Source organism: Hyperolius riggenbachi, chromosome 1 (assembly GCF_040937935.1).
Source record: "Hyperolius riggenbachi isolate aHypRig1 chromosome 1, aHypRig1.pri, whole genome shotgun sequence".
NCBI lineage: Eukaryota > Metazoa > Chordata > Amphibia > Anura > Hyperoliidae > Hyperolius > Hyperolius riggenbachi.
This window is the reverse complement of record NC_090646.1, coordinates 295,123,683-295,140,687: the sequence shown is the minus strand read 5'-3', so window position 1 is coordinate 295,140,687 and position 17,005 is coordinate 295,123,683. Positions and strand designations below refer to the sequence as shown.

Genomic DNA, 17,005 nt, shown 5'->3' with positions numbered 1-17,005 from the left:
TACGGGGGTCCCTCAACAGGCTGGACAGCATGAAAGATGCCATCTGCACAAAGTTGGATCCAGACATACTACCCATCTCCTCTTGCTCTTCCTCAGTGACATCAGGTAAGTCCTCCTCCTCCCCCAGCCACAAACAATACCACGGGAACATTGAGCAGCACAAGCCCCCTGCGACGCCTGCTGTGGTTGTTCTTCTGCCACCCCCTCCTCCTCCAAAGAAACACCTTCCTCATCATCCGAGTCTGACTCCTCTTCCCCACATGACTCTTCCTCCTCCTCCCCCCTCTGTGCTAGGTGTTGAGGAAACATCTGGTTCTGATGAGAATTGATCCCACAACGCTTCCTCCTGTAACTGTTCCTGTTCACGCTCCTCCACAGCTTGATCCACCACTCTACGCACGGCATGCTCCAGGTAGTAAGCGTACGGGATCAAGTCGCTGATAGTGTCTTCATTGCGACTCACCAGGTTGGTCACCTCCTCAAACGGCCGAATGAGCCTGCATGCATTTTGCATGAGTGTCCAGTTGTTGGGCAAGAACATCCCCATCTCCCCAGACTGTGTCCTTCTACTGTAGTTGTAGAGGTACTGGGTGACGGCTTTCTCCTGTTCTAGCAGGCGAGAGAACATAAGGATGGTCGAATTCCAGTGAGTCGGACAATAGCAAATCAGGCGTCTCACCGGCAACTTGTTTCTCCGCTGAATATCGGCAAACTGTGCCATGGCCGTGTAAGACCACCTGAAATGCACACACACCTTCCTGGCCTGCTTTTTAAGAGCAGCCAGGAGAGCTGCTCCAGTGTGATTCTCCGCTTTGAGGCAAGACATGTCTAAGATGTCATGACACCGTCGTACCTGGCATGCAGCATAGGCCCTGGGGAGCCTGGGCTGTGTAGCTGGAGAGGAGATAGCAGCACCAATAGATTTGAACTGCCACTCAGCCAAGGAGGAGGAGGATGATGACAGCGAAGAGGATGTAGCAGGAGGAGAGGAGGTGGCAGAAGGCCTGCCTGCAAGCCATGGAGGTGTCACAAGTTGGTCCGCTGCACAGCCATGTACTCCCTGCTTGCCATCGGTCACCAGGTTGACCCAATGGGCTGTGTAAGTTATGTACCTGCCCTGACCGTGCTTGGCAGACCAGGCATCCGTGGTCAGGTGGACCCTTGACCCAACGCTTTGTGCCAAAGATGACACCTCTTGCCTCTCAACTTCATGGTACAGTTTGGGTATCGCCTTTTTAGAAAAATAATTGCGGCCTGGTATCTTCCACTGCGGTGTCCCAATGGCCACAAATTTATGGAAAGCCTCAGAGTCCACCAGCTTATATGGTAACAGCTGGCGAGCTAACAGTTCCGCCACACCAGCTGTCAGACGCTGGGCAAGGGGGTGACTGGCAGAAATTGGCTTCTTCCGCTCAAAGATTTCCTTCACAGACACCTGGCTGCTGTGGGCTGAGGAGCAGGAACCGCTCAAGGTCTGAGGCGGAGTGGAGGAGGGGGGCTGTGAAGATGCAAAGGAGAAAGCAGCTGAAGATGCTGCACCTGAAGGAGGAAGAGGAGAAGGAGGGTGGCTTTTCTTTTGTGTGCTGCTTTTGCTCAGGTGCTCTTCCCATTGCAGTTTGTGCCTTTTCTGCATGTGCCTTCGTAAGGCAGTTGTCCCTACGTGGGTGTTGGCCTTTCCACGGCTTTTTGGAGGCAGAGAGAACAGATGGCATTGCTCTGATCTGAGGCAGACACATTAAAAAAAATGTCCAAACCGCTGAGTGGTGATGGCACTATGGTGGCATCAGCAGCTGACGTTGAAGGGCATGTTGGCTGGCTGTCCATAGGTGGCGATACATGGTGCCGGACACTGCCACCAGCTGTTTCTGACATCGAGCTCCCCCTGCTTCTTTCAGGAACTTGTCTCCTCCTACTCCTCTCTGACTCCCCCTCTGAACTGTCCCCCTGTTCATCTCCTCTATTGGGAACCCACGTGGCATCCGTATCATCATAATCATCATGCCCAACTTCGCTTGCCTCAGACACCTCATAAACTGCACCAACAGCAGATACTTCATCATCCTCCTCCTCACACGTTACGTCCATAGTGTCGCCAACTCAGACAAATGAGGTGGTGTAACTTGCTTAGCGCCTTCATTTTGTTGTAACAATAATGGCTGTGCATCAGTGATTTCCCCACCAAATAACTCCTGCGAAGTGTCAAATGGAGCGGATGTGGTGCTTGTAGTAGCGCTGGTGGCTGCGGAAGATGAGGTGATCTGTGTTAAATAGTCAACCACGTCCTGACAATCTTGGAAGTTATTTATTTATTTATTTATTGTATTTATAAATCGCCAACATATTAAGCAGAGTTGATGGGACGTGCCTTCTTCTGAGCACTGTACTTTGGTCCAGGGTCGCACGAAATCACATCAGCACGACCTCGCACAGACCTGCCGGGTGGCCTTCCTCTGGGTCTGCCTCTACCTCTGCCTCTTGTTTGTTTTGTCCATATCAGGGGAGATGAAGTGAAAGGTATGCACTGACTTGACTAATATAATGTGCAGTCACACAGGTGCAGTTAACAGGTATGCACGGAGTGGTATATCACACTGCGTGCACTCACATAGGTAGGTGGGTGCACTGAACACAACAGTTAGGTATATGCAGTGATGGATATTACAAATGTGCACCTGTCTCACATACACATACCGTGAACAGGTACAGTGATTGGTGGTATTAAATATCACACTGCGTGCGCTCACATAGGTAGGTGGGTGCACTGTACACAACAGTTAGGTATATGCAGTGATGGATATTACAAATGTGCACCTGTCTCACACACACATACCGTGAACAGGTACAGTGACTGGTGGTATTAAATATCACACTGCGTGCGCTCACGTAGGTAGGTGGGTGAACTGAACACAACAGGTAGGTATATGCAGTGATGGATATTACAAATGTGCACCTGTCACACACACACACACACACACACACAGACAGGTACCGCCGTGAACAGGTGCAATGACTGGTGGTATTAACAATGCGTGCGCTCACGTAGGTAGGTAGGTAGGTAGGTGCACTGAACAGTGAACAGGTGCAGTGATTGGGATGGGATTACAAATCTGCAGCTGCCTGTCACACACACAGGTAGTCACTGAATGTGCTGGGCCTGACAGTGGCACAGTAGGAATTAAGGTGCCAAAGGCCAGCTGTGACTGACTGACAAGGCTGTATTTAATGCAAGTGGGCCACACACAAAAAAAAATAGATCACAAGAACAAGATTAGCTCTTAAAAGAGCTGTTGTGGGGTGCTGTTTTAGCAATAAGAATCAGCAAGGAGAAAGCTAACAAGCCTACAAGAGCCTAAATAAGCTTTCCCTATGAGAGTCTGCAGCAGCTCTCCCTTCTCTAATTACTGCAGGCACACGAGTGAGTAAAAAGCCTGACGCTGCCTGCCTTTTATAAAGGGGGTGGGGCTCCAGGAGGGAGTGTAGCCTGATTGGCTACAATGTGCCTGCTAACTGTGATGTAGAGGGTCAAAGTTGACCATAATGATGCACTATAGGGCGAATCGAACTTCCGGAAAAGTTTGCGGTTCTCCGCGAATGCGAACCACGGAAGTTCACCGGGAACCATTCACCAGCGAACCGTTCGGGCCATCTCTAACTCTGGGACACTTAATATGCTGCCACTGATTAGAGACAGTAAAACATTCAACCTAATTTGTACATTTTTAAATATAAAAGAAAACCCTGGAATACTTAAAAAAACTAAACATTTTTTAGGAGTGGGAGGATAAATATAATTTTTTATCTAATTTGTTTATTTTCACCTCAGGTTCACTTTAAGCTGAGATGAAACTTCAGTTTTATCAATACAGGAATACAGAAAGGCATGAATAGTTATGACTGAAAAAAAAGGTTCAATGTTAATTAGGATCTATTGGTATAATTGTCAAATTGTATAAGGTTACAAGTGAGTGAGAGATCCACCAGAAGCCAATGGTCTGACTTGGTTGGTGCTTGGCGTGCCTGATTTTTTAGATGCGACATATGAGGCCCACAGGATTCTGGGAGACAGGCAGCTCTACAGCCACAGGCAATGGCCATGGGTAGGGTGTAAAACCTATTCTTTTCAGAATTTAAGTCTCTTTACAAAGGAGAGTCACACCCACCACCACAACCACCACCACCTCCAGCAGCAGCTTAGAATGGTACTGGTTTAATCCAAACAACAAGGTATTTTTCAGTATTCACTGTGTATTGTGGAGATAAATACAATGCTGTCCATGATGAGTTCTCAGTCTACATTATTAACAAGGATCAGTATTTCCACTCTCATCGTGTTTCTTGTAATAAATAGGTCAGAGCAAAAAAACTTTGATTACAACTACATCTGCCTGATGCACCATGGATCATTGCAGCTGGGCACCTGATGTTTCTTGATGCTGTGATGAAGCAGCAGCTGTATCTTCAGCTGGACACCAATGAGCACCACCATGTTTACACGTTATTTAAGAAATATTGTCTTCCCTCTCTCTTTCACTAATTGCTGAAATTCCAATAAGTGAAGCTTTGCACATAATTTTCCAAACACTTGTTTTGCAAAGCCGCTTCATTTGTTACATTGGCTATGAAAGGACATATTTTTGTTTCAAGCCAGATTTCTAAGACTCTGATAGTCTTGTTGTTATCATGTTAAACAGAAAAGCCAAAGCTGAAAAAATGCCTTTTTTAAAACCCTAGCTCAGCCTTCCATTCTTCAATGCATATGACAGTGATTTATTAACACATTAATGTAAATTTTGCCCATTAAATGTCTGTACTTTTTGCAATAAAAAATACTGAAAGCAAATCTCTGTGTCCTGTATTTCTGTTATCTCTTGATAGTGAAGTTTTAGGTCTTTTTTTTACTGAAAGTAGAGAATAGGATAACTGAACAATAATAGTCTTTAGCTTGAAAACCATGCAAATGATGTACAATGTGCCAAACAGCGGTAGGTGTGTATACAACAAAAAATAAAACAAGTAAGGATGTAGGATAAGCAAAGTATACACATGTATAAGAATTAGCGATTGAACTAGGTAGGTTGGAATTGGAATGATAAACAAGTAAAAACAAGTAACGGTTAACAAGAAATAATGTATAAAATAAAAAAGAGAAAAAAAATTCCTCGGAAATTAAAGTAGTGTTCAAAAAGAAGGTCCAAACAACAATATTCTAGGTTTTGATCGCAGAGTTTAGACCAGCTTAAATAGAGAGCACAGCCGTGAGAAGGATATGAAGATTGAGCTGCATAAAGAAAGGGAGGAGTCATGCTTTGTGCTAGTGGGCTAAGGGGATGTAGACATGGTAGGATTTTCTTGGTAAAATTATGGAAGTGCCTTGAGAAAGCATCGTATGCCACAAATTACGACTGCTGACGGCAATCTGGGGGCTCAGGAACAGACAATCTATAGACAATAGGCAATCTCTCTCCTCCTTAATCGAACTCTATCTTACTTTATACATCCTAGACTTTGGCAGCCACTGTGCTTTAGGTCTATTTTTTGGTCTGAGTTTTTTATTTTGAGAGCTCTACCTGGTGACATATTGCACATAACACTTTATTTTGCATATGGTTGTGGCATCTAATTTATTCTTTTACCCCCATTCGTTTTGTTTTTAATTGCAATTTTTGCCCATGCATTTTTACCTTTATACATTATTCATGCAGTGAGTGTTTGCATTGATTTACAATACATTACTGGTTTGGTGTTCCTGAAGGGGACTCTCCATCTTTATTTAGTTTATGATATGTTTCTTCCCAGAGCACATAATAGTTATATTTGTAACATATTATATTATATTTTAGGTGGTACTGCTCCAAATGAGATTGTTTATGGAATGCAAAGGGAGAGAAGGGTTCAAATGTTGTAATTGAGATTGGCTTTCTTATGTCCAGTGTCCTCAGGGAGGGTGCCTGTCCTTTTTGCAGTTTTTAACATTAGCTTTAGCTAGTTGCATGATCTTGCAGAGAGTGCCGTCATGCTCCTTACTCTTGGCGATTTTATTGACCTGATGAAACTGCCCAGAGCAGCAAAACACGTTGTCCACAGTGCAGAATAAGGCTGCTGCTAAACTCTGCCTCGGGAGAGAATCTACTGTGTTATATGGCTTTCCAGATACGTCAGCAAGGGATCCAGCATGCCATATCATCTCACCTAAATTCAGCCTGATGTTAATACTCTTTCCTTCACTCTGTATCCTCCATTGTGCACCAAACATTCCCCCTCCACCATGACGGAACACATTGCTAGTCTGCCTGTACAACCTCCACCCCAAACTGTTGCCTGAGGGATCATGTCCTGATCCCTGGTGGACAACAGTAAGCTGAAGTGTGTACCACTTAACAGTTTATTATTATATTTCAAAAATAGGTAATAGGTTGGCTTTAAACTGCTTACACACTATCAACTGGTATGGAACCCAAAGAGTCTTATACAAGTTTTCCTCATACTGACATCATCTCTTAAACTTGCTGAAATGGGTCTTGGGGATATGTGAAAAGTGTTTTCAATTTGTCTGAGGCTAAATTCACAGTAGGACGTTGCTTTATGATGTGACGCAAGGTTGCAACGCAAAATTACAATGCAATGCACCAAAAATGTCGCAATGCTATCTAACGCTGCATTACCATTGCACACAGTAGATACAGTGGAGAATACAGACAATGAAAAGTATGCTTCCCTGTATCGGTTAACGTCTGCATTTAGAGGTAACGCACTGCAGCAGTGCGTTACAATTAATGCAACATTTACAACGCGACTTTAACATCGCACTGTCAACGTCGCATAAGGTTAACATTGCAGTGCGGTAACCTGCATTATGCAACTTTATTAACACAGGACAATAACAATGCAACGGACGCATGTCCCATGCGTCCGTCGCATTGTAACAGCACCCCCTGTGATGACATGAGGTTATGTCATGGCAGGGGGCACTGTTACCAACGCGACAGACGACTGGGAGAGGAAGAAGATAGAGGCTGCAGAGGATTGCGGAAGGAAGGTGAGTTGTAACTACATTATGCCCTCTCCCCCGCCCCTGTGCCTATACTGGAGGCACCTACCTATCTAACCTATACTCGGGGCACCTATCTATCTAACCTATACTCGGGGCACCTACCTATCTAACCTATACTCAAGGCACCTACCTATCTAACCTATACTCGGGGCACCTACCTATCCAACCTATACTCAGGACACCTACCTACCTATCTAACCTATACTTGGGGCACCTACCTAGCTAACCTATACTGCGGGCACCTACTTATTTAACCTATACTGGGGGAACCTACCTATCTAACTTATACTTGAGACATCTACCTATCTAACCTATACTTGGGGCACCTATTTATCTAAACTATACCTGGGGCACCTATTTATCTAAACTATACCTGGGGCACCTACCTATCTAACCTATACTGGGGCACCTACCTATCTAACCTATACTGGGGGCAACTATATGGGCTACCCTATACTGGAGGCACCTACCTAGCTAACCTATACTGGGGGCAACTATGCCTGGCTACCTATTGTGGGGGGACCTATAGCTGGCTAACCTATACTGTGGGCACCTATACCTGGCTCCACTGGGGGGGGGGGCATGATTTTTACACCCTCGCCCTTGGTGCAATTTAGCCTAGAAACTGCCCTAAACATAAGGAAACTTTTACAGGGTTTCCGTTTTTTAATCTGACAGTGCTGGTGCCCGCCCTGTTTGCTACATAAATCCTTTCCTTTGTGCTCAGAGAGCCTTCATAATTCTCGAGTCTGTGTTATTTAGAGATATTAACTGCTTTCTTGGAGCGCTCTGTCACCCTTTTCAACTATATACCAATATGAAATCACCTTTGAAGTGGCACAGAACAAATAAACTGGGGATTGATTCATGTAGTGTTACAAATTAATAATACATTTGTTACCTTTAACAGTGCTGCTTGTTTTATTTCACACTCCCATATGCAGTATGTGGAATCTGCTAAACTAAACTAACCAAATAGCATGGCTAGAACACCTTAAACATCACAGTGTAGACTACGAAACGTAGATCCAACACTTTACGCCTATCAACTATGCTAATTAATACTACTACAATCATTATTTTATAACAGGACAGACCACGAGAGACACGGAGGGGTGGGAAGGGTGGTCTGGGAGGGTTGTGTTTGCGAATTGTACATGTCTGTATTGTATTATGTTTCAAAAAAATACAATAAAACTTATTTGAAAAAAAAAAAAAACTAATCAAATAGCAGAAAGCTTCTCCTCAACTTATTCCCGCAGCACACCTTGCTATCAGCTCTGCTTTTTTTTTCAATTCAAATATCCACCCCGTCCCCCATGCCCAGATATTAGATGGGTTCAAACACAATCCTACTCCATCCATTCTGCTGACTGCTACTGGATGATATCACAAAATTACAAACATGACTTAAAAGTAGAAGAAGACATTTTTTAAATTATATTACGCAGCGTTTTGTCTGTCAGTGTGAAGCGGGTGTAGCCCTTACACTACCTGATGGACGTGTACACACGCCGGACATTTTAGAGCACTTTATTCCACCAATGTGATTTTTGCCCTTTCTGCATCAACTACGTAATTTTTAGTGGGAATTTTGCCATGGACCCCCCTCCAGCATACCCCCATCCAGGTGCTAGTCTCCTTCAAACAACTTTTCCATCACTTTTGTGGCCAAAAAAAGTCCCTGTAAGTTTTAGAATTCACCTGCCCTTTGATGTCTATGGCGATTCACAGATTTGCAAACTTTTGCGGAAATTTGTATTCGCCCGTACGCAAATCTAAATTTTGATGTTCAGCCCATCACTAGTAGGTAATAGTAATCTGTCTGTTCTGATACGTTTTGGACTAGAACCTTTCCTAAAATCCATGGTTACAAGTGACTATATGCAACAGTTAACACAGGAGACCAACTCTCTGTTTCAAAAATTAGCAAGTTTAGTCAAGACTGCCAAATATGGAGCATGTCACCTTTAGTATTACATACCCTGAACCACTTAGAGCATATAGGAGAATTACACTTGGCCAGTTGGGCTGGGATTAGATTCCACTGAGTCAGAACTTTAGAAGACGAGTTCAGATTTTGCCTACAGTATTTAACAAGCGTGTATTGAGCATCAATTATTCTTCCATATTCCTCATACTCTTCTCTATCTTTAGCACTAGCTTCCTCTGTTTTCCAACTTTCCTATGTCTGCATGGTGCGAATGAGCTCTGTTAATCTGGTGTCAAGGGCAGGGACCATTCCAATGCCTTGTGAGCGATGAAAGCATATTCTTTCTAAATGTATAGGAGCTGGCAGGAATTCTTTACCCCTTACTACTGGGAAATTGAATTTGCTTCAAATAAATAGCTGGTGCACTACAACTCATTTATTTGTATTGTGTGTGTGTGTGTGTGTGTGTGTGTGTGTGTGTGTGTGTGTGTGTGTGTGTGTGTGTGTGTTGTTGTTGTTGTTGTTGTTGTTGTTGTTGTTGTTGTTGTTGTTGTTGTTGTTGTTGTTGTTGTTGTTGTTGTTGTTGTTGTTGTTGTTGTTGTTGTTGTTGTTGTTGTTGTTGTTGTTGTTGTTGTTGTTGTTGTTGTTGTTGTTGTTGTTGTTGTTGTTGTTGTTGATGATGATGATGATGAAATGATTTAACTAGACTGTGATTAAAGTTCATGTATAAGATTCTGTGCTACATTTACAAGGTACAAGGTCTGTATCCAGAGTATTCTCTTCCAAACCCGCTTTCTTCGACCACTGCACATTTAGATTGCATTCACAGTGGGACGTTATGGTCACACATTATAAATATAAAGTCTTATAACGCAGCTTACCGCACTGCAATGTTAATCCTATGGGCCGTTCACAGTGCAACGTTAAAGTCGCGTTAATGTTGCATTGTGGTAACTCACTGCTTGCAGTGCATTAAACCGCAACATCCCACTGTGATTATAGCCTCAATGTACTTCCATGGCAGTGTGTCAGAGGCTTTGGATATGCCCAAAGGCAGCATAAACTTTTGCTTTGTCTGCATCTTCGCTACTCAAACTCAGCCTGGACAAACAGCCTGATTTCTCTGTACAGTTGTATAGTTAGGTTGAGCACAGTAAATATGTGTGAGATGATTAAAATTTCAGCCTTACTCTGTATAGATGGGTCATCCAACCATGGACTGCTTGTGAACTTTTAAATGGTTGGCAGCCCTGATCCATGTCTCTGTCTGACCATAAATGGAGAATAGAAGAATAATCATCTTACAGGTGTATATACAGTAGCTGTATAGCTAGTTAGGCTCCTTGCAAATATGTCCTTTGGTTTATAGTTTACTAGTGCAGATTGCACTGCCTTTCCATAGTGGGTATCTTGATTATCTTGGTGCACTTTGCTAGCCTCATGCTATCCCCAAATTCCTTTGCTGTAGGGTTGCTAGGTTGTTGGATACTATCAGGAAAAATATAGCTAAGACAAGACATGTTAACACTGTCCAGGGCCTCACTTCCAGAAGGTTATTTCATCCTCTACACTGTTGAGCCTTTCAGATATTATCACAACACTTTATGTTCTAATAATAATGACTTATTCTGACAGCAATCACAGAGCACTTTTCTTCCGCTAAAGAGGACCAAATATTGTAGTATTAAATGCTGCAAATGCCACAATGTGTAGTATTGTAGTGTTGTTATGCATAAGCCTTTTAGCTTAGTATATGTGACGTACAAATATTTATCTTACTTTTTATATTAGCCAACTTTTTCTTGTAATTACATATAAACATAAGCAAATAAAACGTGTTTTACATCCAAAAAGCATGGAAATAACTCCCGTAGCATCATTAGTCGAAGTCGAAATGTATTTGGTACACTTTTCAATTTCCAAGTCCAACTTTAGATTTAAGGTGCACTCTCAAGCCAAGCCCAGCAAAGTACTTCCAGTGGACCCACTAATGTGCAGTGGGAGCCTACCTAGACTGCCAGGGCTACAAACACTAAGGAGCCTGACCTAGACTAAGCACTTGACCATTCTTACAAATGTAGCCTTAACACAGCCTCCATAGTAAAACGAGAAGTACTAGTTATACAAAATTGAGTATGTTCTCTTGATCCCATTGCAATTAACATTCCTAAACGTAAGACAAAGTTATTCCAGCAGAAAAGTAGCAGTCCCTATCTAACAGACCATCTGCTATTCTACGCTTCCAAAAAACACTTGGGAGTCTGGCAAAAGTAACTCCATTTTGGTACATCTTTGTTTACATACGGTATGTTTAGGACATTTCTTTATGATGGTCAATTTTTGCACTTACTTTCCTTACTGAACAAATAATATAACATGAAAAGTTACAGCAACATCTTGTGCATCAGTCCGGCAGGGGTAGTTTACCAGAGTAGATGTGCACTTCATGGCAGTGAAATAAGATCGCATTCATGTCAAACATCCAATCATGTTCCAGAGATCTAAAGATGCAGACTTCTCTGCATATGAATGGATCATACACACAGCTGTATTTCATGGCTGTGTACAGATACTTTGGTCCACAACCCCCAGCATGCTAGCCACATGGAAATCCTTACATTTATGTCACTGTGTGCGTTATACAGGCACCATCGATAAGTATGCTAGCCTGGTCACCCATGCAACACACTTTTGTTATTTATTTAATACTGATATCTACATGCATAGTAACTTCCACAACTTACAGTGGTGGAAACAGAGCTAGCAGCAATGTATCCTCTTGGGATGCAGAGGATGGTCACATAGATCTTCTAGCATGCTGCACAGCCTTCCAATCAATCAGGATGTGCTTCCTTTTTCACGAGGTAAAGGAAAAATGCCTTTTACTGTGTAACTATCACATAAAATGTAGCATGAAATGAAGAGGAAATATTGCTGACAGTGCCCAGTCCATGCAAGAATCAGTGCTTGATGTCACCTTAACTAGTAGACCTGCCTGTCAAGTGCCAGCCCTACCATATGTCTACTGAACACATTGTGCACACATCAAGAGACACTTTTTCCTTTGTGCCTAAAAGCAAATCAATGTTATATCAATACCTCGTGAACAACATACAATATTTGTAAGATGTACTAAACCAAAGCTGATTCATATTCTACACTTCACTCATATAATTCTGGTAATGTGCTTTGTAGGAAAAAATGCTCAAAGATGACTTTTATGCAAAATCTGTAAAAGAATGGCTGACAACAACATGCAGCTGATTTTAACTCTTCAGTAGGAACAGTACATGATATAAAGTAAACCAGTATACCCAGCCATGCCTAAAGTCTTCGATTTGTTGGCTGCTGATGCTGAATCATTTGACAGCCTTGATGCTCTTACTATTATGGGATCTGGTCATGTAAGAAAGATTCCTGTGATACTCTGAATTTCCGACATACCATAAATTAACATAATGTATCCTCATGGTGACAATTCACCTTCCAGCTTCAGCTGGTTTTAATTTCTTGCACCTTCGGACTCTCCTTACCAGCTGCTACTGTTTGAATGGAATATGTTGTTACCTAAATAAATAACAATTTAACCTGCAGTAAGGTTCCTATAATTATCTCAGCCCTTACAATATCTGTCTGTTATATCTCAAAGTTTCACAGATGCCCACTGCTTCCAATTTCCAGGGATAATCTGAAGGTTTGCAGATTTGTCATTTTGTCTTTTCCTATTTTTTTTTTTTTTATTTTAAACTCGGTGTACCAACGGCACTGCACCCCAAACAGACAAGCTTCATCAAAGCACTCTTATATCAGTATTAGTTTGCATCATCGTTTGTAGTTTTTTCTATTTAATTCCCACTTTTCAACTCAAATAAGTGCAGTTACACTTTAAAGCATGTATGTAAAATTATAATCAGTCATAATAACCATTAATTTTTCCCATTTCCTTAATTCTAATTCATTAGATTAATTGATGAAAAGAAGAATTTCCTAGAACTACTTTACATAATCTTATGAATGATTGACACACATACATGTATTATATTGTGGTGCTCAGAGAAAGTATTGTATGCGATAATCCTGCTACCTATACAGCGATGGCAGCAATGTCCCTGTAAATGACTTGAAACTCTCTGTACCTACAACATGGCCTTTAGCAAAATATATTTTTAAAAAACTGAAAAATATTTTAAAAAAAATTAAAGATCATAAAAGTATTCTTACACTACCAATTCAGTTTGCATGTTGTTTATTCTATGATTCTTGAATCAAGTGTACTTTTGCATTCCTGGCCATTTCTAGTAAGAATGACTACCCGGCTGTTTGAGTATATAAAATGCAGGGCATATTGGGGTGTTCAGAGAACTGATCTAAGTGAGACGTGAGTGCTGAAGTAATGCAAGAAGACAGGACAACAAGGCTGCTAACACAAGCACTTGGTAACACATTACTTAATGATCATTGACAGCAATATCAGAAACCTTTATGTAGCCTTCAAATGACAGCTTACAATGTGATGAGGTCAATCTAAATGGTACACACAGCCAATTTCCATTGCACAGCTTAAAAAGCCTCTGAGGGCACAGGCACATATTGGAGACAAAAGCCCGGAGCTTTAAATTGATGTATAAAGTGCTTAAGATCAGAGCATTTATGCTGAATATTTGGAGAATGCATAGACATTTTCAGTCCTTTCATGTTGTAAATTATTACGTGCACACAGAAACCTGATATATATAGCCAGGACATGGTTTGTATTAAACATGCACACATTCTTAAGCTGGAATTATTGTTTGCAGAGCCGCCAGAATAGTCTCAGTGTGAAAGTACAAGATTAAAGTAGAACAACGTGCTTTTTTCCACCCTCCACATTTATCTTACCTTTAGCCCGGACCCTCCAGACTGCTAGTGTATATCGGGGTCTGTTGAACTTATATCAAATCCATGAATGTACGCACAGAGCCATAAGGATGCAGTGACTTTGGATATGTCTGCGACTTCCATTGGGACAGTCAAGTATTAGTAAGCAATTGCAAAGGTCACTTGAACACCATCAGAAAGGCTGTAATATCTGGAAAGAACTGCCTTACATCATGATAGCTAGTCACTGACCATCATGTCTTATGCTGTCTTTCAGCCAAGGCTCTCTAAAAGATGTATAATCTCAAGGGTTTTTGTTCCTAAAATCCACTATGAAATTCTGTTTTACAGTATACATTAAATCCGTGTATAGGCTTGTAACTTCTAGTAAATCCAGTCAGTAGGGTTGCTACAGATTTTCTCTTCAGTACGCCGATTCCCTCCAAGAGCTGTCAGAAGTTATTGCAGCTTCATTATATAAGTGCAGCTGATTACCATACGTATCTCTGGAGGCATGTCATGTGTCTAACACATTAAGCAACACTCACTTCTTCCACTTAAGCTGATCTATCCTTCACATGGAACTGCAGTTCAGCAGCACTGTCCCAAAATTAAGTTCACCAATACAAAAGATCTTGCAATAGGCTCCTGATAAATCCCTCTTAATTTCCTCTTCTCTGTAACTCTGTTTATTGGCGTGCAAAAGGTACTAAGAATATTCCTTCTTAGGACTGCTGGCCTCCCCTGCTGTAGGATTAATTATTTTTAGCAGTAGTGTAACGTTTAATCTTCTTCCTTCTCTCATCCACCCAGAACCTTGCTGGAAAGAGAAAAAGAGCTTCTCTTGAAGGAAGGGCTGGAGGTGGGAGGGTGAGTGAGGGAGTCTGTGTATTAAGTGTGTATGTGTGTAAGGTTCCTGACTTTTTTGCAACTTTAATCTTTCTCACTAACTCCTCCTGCTGGCCAATATCAGGTTACAGAAAATATGACATTTTAACCCCCAAGCCACTGATATGTCCTACAGCATACTGTGCTGTGCTGCCCTCAGAAATCCAGTTTTAAAATCTACGGGATGAGTTACTTGCAATCATAAGTACAAAAGTGACATTGACATGCTTAATGGATTGCAATATTAGTTAATTATGTTTAAGTTGCTCTTTAGTCATCTGTGACATAATAGACTACTATAGGAATACATGTTTTAAGGTATTGCAGTATTGATGCTTGCAGCAAAATTAGCTCATTGATTCTGTGATGCTATGAGAAATCCACTATGAATGAAGTTACACTGGAACAATTGTATGTGAAAGGAATCTGACGTAGTAAGAGAGCAAGTGCCAGTTTAGTCTATTACATACTGCTTGGTTCAACGATAAATATATATATATACATATATAATACATATATATTGTAGATAGATAGATAGACACACACATACTTCATTATTGCATTGAGAAAACACACCAATTTCTTATATTTCTTAATTATGTCGAATATGCACAATGGATGCAGACAGACACACCAAAGCGAAATATTCTCATAAATTCTCAATGTGGACAGTTAATAATATGCAAATTCTCAACCTTCAAATTAAATTTCTGCAATTACAACTGAAATTCTGATCAGACATCTATTTGATTTCCATTGCTTAGATCATTGTTCCTACTGTACAAGACCAAGTACATAAACTAAGTAGCAATGTTTATGTTTTATAGGATAAGAAGTTTTCTAGCTAGCCACCTAAAAACAAGCACTGGTTATCCGCTGTAATCTCCAAGAAGACCCTCCAGTTGCTGAATAAGCTTCACCAGTTCAGCAGCCAGCTGATCTACAGCAGTGTGTCTGCAGCTATGCAATGTTATTTACAGTAACCTTCAGCAGTATTAGACAGGACATGGTATGCAGTACTGCATATCACAGCACGGTATACAGGTGATTGTAGGAAAATAATGTAAAGTCCTATTCTAGGTGTTTATCTTAACAATAAAGAAGTATGAATTTATTGATGGGGGGGGGGGGGATATAGCTGGATAAAAGATTTTTTTAATTATATTATATACTTTTTTTATTATAAATTATTATTTATGTTTATTTGTAATACTGCTAAGAGATTATTTGGTATACACTAAATAACAAAGAAAGAAACCCTAAAGAAGAGCACCAGAGCAGCGCAACAGATGATTCAAAAAATGGGCACCTAAATAACCAACACGAGGCATAATAACAATTAAAACAGAGGGGGGTGCAGGCATTATGGTGGAAAATAGTAAATTCATTTGTGTTTGTGTATATATTTATAATAAAATGTGTATGCTCCATGCAAACAGCTGAAGCAGTGGGTGTGCAAGACTCATATGTTTACTTAGGTGCCCTTTCTCATTTTTGGAATTAATTGTTCAGCTGCCCCGGTGCTCTCTATTGGGGTTCTTAGTGTTATTTAGTGTTATTGGTATTACCCTAAGCACTTCACAGTATTTATTGATTGTATATTATTTGGATTCATTTGGTGGTGCTTCCCCACATATGCTTGTCCAATTATTTGGTATACAGACCAGCTTTGTTTCTGGGATGAACACTGTTAACAATACATATAATCCTAACATATAAATAGATGATGATAGATAAATAGATAGATAGATAGATAGATAGATAGACAGACAGACAATGGCAACCAATCAATCTACAGATTACTCTTGTCACCTCCTTGTGCTCACTTTAAACTTTTGTAGAACCCATCCCTGTAAATCCATCTAACACCTACTCATAAGTCCAATAAATGTTTTTTTCTTAAGGGTTAAACCATGGCATGAACAAACTGGCACTATACCAGCTCCTTCCACTATTCCCGTGCCAACACGCAAATATGTCAGGCCTTGTTCTTACTAACCTGACAAGACTTGCCCTCTTCAACCTGCCAGGCACAGAATTGTTACCGCTTTTATTTTACACTCCTTTCTCCAGGGAAATCCCAGAATGCCACTGTTTCCTAAAGCTGTGGATCTCACATTCTTTGTGATTGATTCTGCTTGCTGACATGAGTTTACAGAAAGTGACAGCTACATAATTACTAGTTTAAAATTATGGCACTAATATTGATGCTCATGAATACAACAACAAAACATTGGTAAAGTGATTTTTTTCTCCCATAGGACCAGAAGCGCATA

The 17,005-nt window shown here is 41.1% G+C and overlaps 1 protein-coding gene across 2 annotated transcripts in view; it reads right to left on the bottom strand.

Annotated features, from left to right (window-relative positions):
- The window catches only part of NRTN (neurturin), a 243,584-nt gene extending 228,959 nt beyond the window's left edge, over window positions 1–14,625 (bottom strand). For both annotated transcript variants that reach the window (XM_068271163.1, XM_068271162.1), the window contains exon 1: window positions 13,863–14,625. The gene's annotated coding sequence lies outside the window, so the exon portion shown is untranslated. The remainder of the gene's footprint in view (window positions 1–13,862) is intronic.
- Window positions 14,626–17,005: the final 2,380 nt, after the last annotated feature.